The sequence below is a fragment of the Cavia porcellus genome, unplaced genomic scaffold, assembly GCF_034190915.1.
Source record: "Cavia porcellus strain 051 isolate PalLab524CR breed Dunkin Hartley unplaced genomic scaffold, mCavPor4.1 scaffold_16, whole genome shotgun sequence".
Classification (NCBI taxonomy): Eukaryota; Metazoa; Chordata; class Mammalia; order Rodentia; family Caviidae; genus Cavia; species Cavia porcellus.
Window position 1 is genome coordinate 64,085,897 of NW_026947499.1, and position 2,970 is coordinate 64,088,866.

The 2,970-nt window shown below is 38.4% G+C and overlaps 1 pseudogene; it reads left to right on the forward strand.

Annotated features, from left to right (window-relative positions):
- The first annotated feature begins 1,543 nt into the window (after positions 1-1,543).
- Positions 1,544-2,683, forward strand: LOC100720661 (max-interacting protein 1-like; annotated as a pseudogene).
- The last annotated feature ends 287 nt before the right edge of the window (positions 2,684-2,970 follow it).

Here is a 2,970-nt window from a genome sequence, read left to right on the forward strand (position 1 = left end):
GTCCCATGAAGCTGTTGTTCTTCTGTTTCCATTGGTTTTATCATGTTGTATCTTATTGGATTTTATTATATTCATAGTAGAAACAAAATTTTTTATAGGCAAAGAGATAATATAGAAACCATTGTTCATTTTCTATTAGTTGGTTCTAAATACTCTGTAATACTTTCATTCTCTTGAATCATTTCACACTGTCTGAATATGTTTGATGCTACAGTATATGAAGTTATACTCAAATATTTCTAGGAAAGAGACACTATGTTAACTACTGTTAAGTTGGGTTATCTTGTGGTAAAACACTATGTTGCTTAAATTGTTCATTTCTGACCTGTGCTGTTGTGTTGTTATGTCCTCTTTTATTTCAATCTCCTTTTTTAAAAATTTAGTTTTTTTATTATTTTTTATGTAAGGGAAAATAAATTTAAAGAAATAGCAGGATATATTATAGTAATTTTTTTATTTCCTATTAACTTCATTTGAACCCTGTATTGCTCTCACCACTTGTTTTGACTGATGTTACTCTATTCTGCTTCTTTTGATAGTATCAAGTTTGAGGATATAGCGAACTACTTTGAAGGCAATAAGATTCACTATGATGCCCATTCTGGTTTGACTATTATTTTCTTTTTAAGTGCTGTAATGTCTCCAATGTTTCAGTTTTGTTCTGTACTGTTTAGTTCAATTTTGTTATACCTGATGATATAAGCAATTCTTTTTAAGGTAGCAAGAGACATTATGGTTGATTGCCGTGTATTCTGTTTTTATACCATGTACTATGTCCATCCTTTGTTTTGACTGACTCTGTTTTGTTTTGTCGCATTTGGTTTTATTCTCTTCCTAAAAAAAGTAATAAGAACTGTGGGAGTAATAAAACCCAAAATGTGTAATTGTTATTGTAAAAAAGAGAGAAAAAGAAAGTGCTCTAAAGGATACAACTGCATGTATGTTTAAGTGTGTAAGACAGATGATCATATTACTAAGTTTTTGTTGGATCATTGAGCACAACTGTTTGCAGTCTCACTGTTTGAATGTCCACTTTGTATGCTTTAATCCTGTAATTTGAACAACTATTTCTAAGATGACAATATATGATCTATTAACTAGTGATTTCTTACTGTTTATTTTTTTTGAAATTCTGTATTACTTGTACTCTTTTTCTGTTTTTTCTCTTTAAATAAAATAAAAAAAGAACAAAGAGACACCAACACTAATGAAATAATTTTTACCTTCTAACAATCTGTGAAAAAGTGAGAATAAATTGTATATCAGGAATATGGCTTTTACCCTTTCTAGTAATGTTATCGTTGAATTTCCCTGGAAATAAATAAATAACGTAGCAAAAGTAGAGTGTGTTCATAATTGTGTCAACTACAAATCTAAAAATAGTAAAAGCACAAAATATAACTTAAAAAATGAGATATTTGACACCTAAAGTAACCCTAACCCCTAACCCTGTCCTCTTTACCCCCAGGGCTATGCAGCTACTAAATGTACCACAGCAAGTCCCTGACTTACAGACATTCAAATTGTGAAAACTCTCACAAACATGAATGAACCTCACATTCTGAGCATCCCCAGATATGGAAGTGGCTCACAAGTATGGCAGACATTGCCGCAGACGTGCTGCTGTGTGTTTACTGCACAGGGTGACAGTGTGCAGTATGCAGTGCTCAGTCAGAGCCCAGGACGTCTGGAAGCAGGAGGAGAAGCAGTGGTGACATGAGAGGACGTCCTTCGTCAGGCTTATCAATGAATTCGACTTATGAACATTTTCCTGGAATGAACTCTGTTCATAAGTTGGGAACCTACTGTAATCAGAAGGCAAAAGAAGGAAAAGAATCAACATTGATGCAAGAAATTTATAAAAATTGGGAGTTTGGGCAAGAGGTGAGGACGGTGGCCAGTGTGGCTGGCGAGGCAGGGAGCGCACCAAGTCGCAGCAGCTCGCCGGCAGCCAGCCCCAAGGTCCGGAAAGGGTGCGGGCGGCCTCCCGTCGGCCTGTCGTGGCCTGTCACCAGGGCAGTACCATGAAGCAGGTGTGATTATCCACGTGCAGCGCCTGCTGGAGGCAGCCGAGTGTTTGGAGTGCCAGGAGAGTGAGTGTGAATGATGCTATGTTGTTTCCTTCCATGCCCAGCCCCCCAGTTGCAACACTCAAAGCCCCCACAGAGGTTGAGCCCTGCACAGGAGCCAGCAGGGGGACAGCAGCACCAGCACTGCCAACAGCATTGCCAACACAACGAGCTGGAAATGAATCGGCGAGCTCATCGTCCCTATGTTTGGAACGCTTGAAAGTTCTGATTCCTCTAGGACCACACTGTACTAGGCACACAGCGCTTGGTTTGCTCTACAAAGCCAAAGCACACGTCAAGAAACTTGAAGATAGCTAAGGCAAAGAGCCAGCACCAGCTTGAGAACTTGGAACAACAACAGAGATTTTTAAAGCGATGACCAGAACAGCTGCAAGTTCCTAAAGAAATGGAATAAATACGAATGGACAGCATTGGATCAACTATCTCTTCAGGTCTTTCTGACTCTCAGTGAGAGCACATAGTTCTCCCACGGAGAAGTGGACAAGGCAAGGATCACCAGCATCAGTGACACTGAATACCACAGCAACCTGCAGAGTATCGAGAGTGATGAGGGTTACTCCAGGGCCAGTGTAAAACTTCCATTCACTTCCTAGAATCCAGCATGACATAACATTGCAGGGTGAAGTATTCACTGGGTCAATGCAATACAGTCTATTAAACTGGAAAAAAATTGGAGCTTAGTGATCATTAAAATTTTCAGCATTTATTCCATAAGTATGCGATGACAACTGTATTTGTTTTTTAGAGAAAAATCCAGTAGATTAATGCATTTAAAGAGAAGTGTTTGTGGATGCCATGATATGACATTTGTTTTCTGGGATTCTTTGTTTATGCTATTTTGGGAAACTTTACTTTACTCTTCAGAGATTCTGTTATTTTA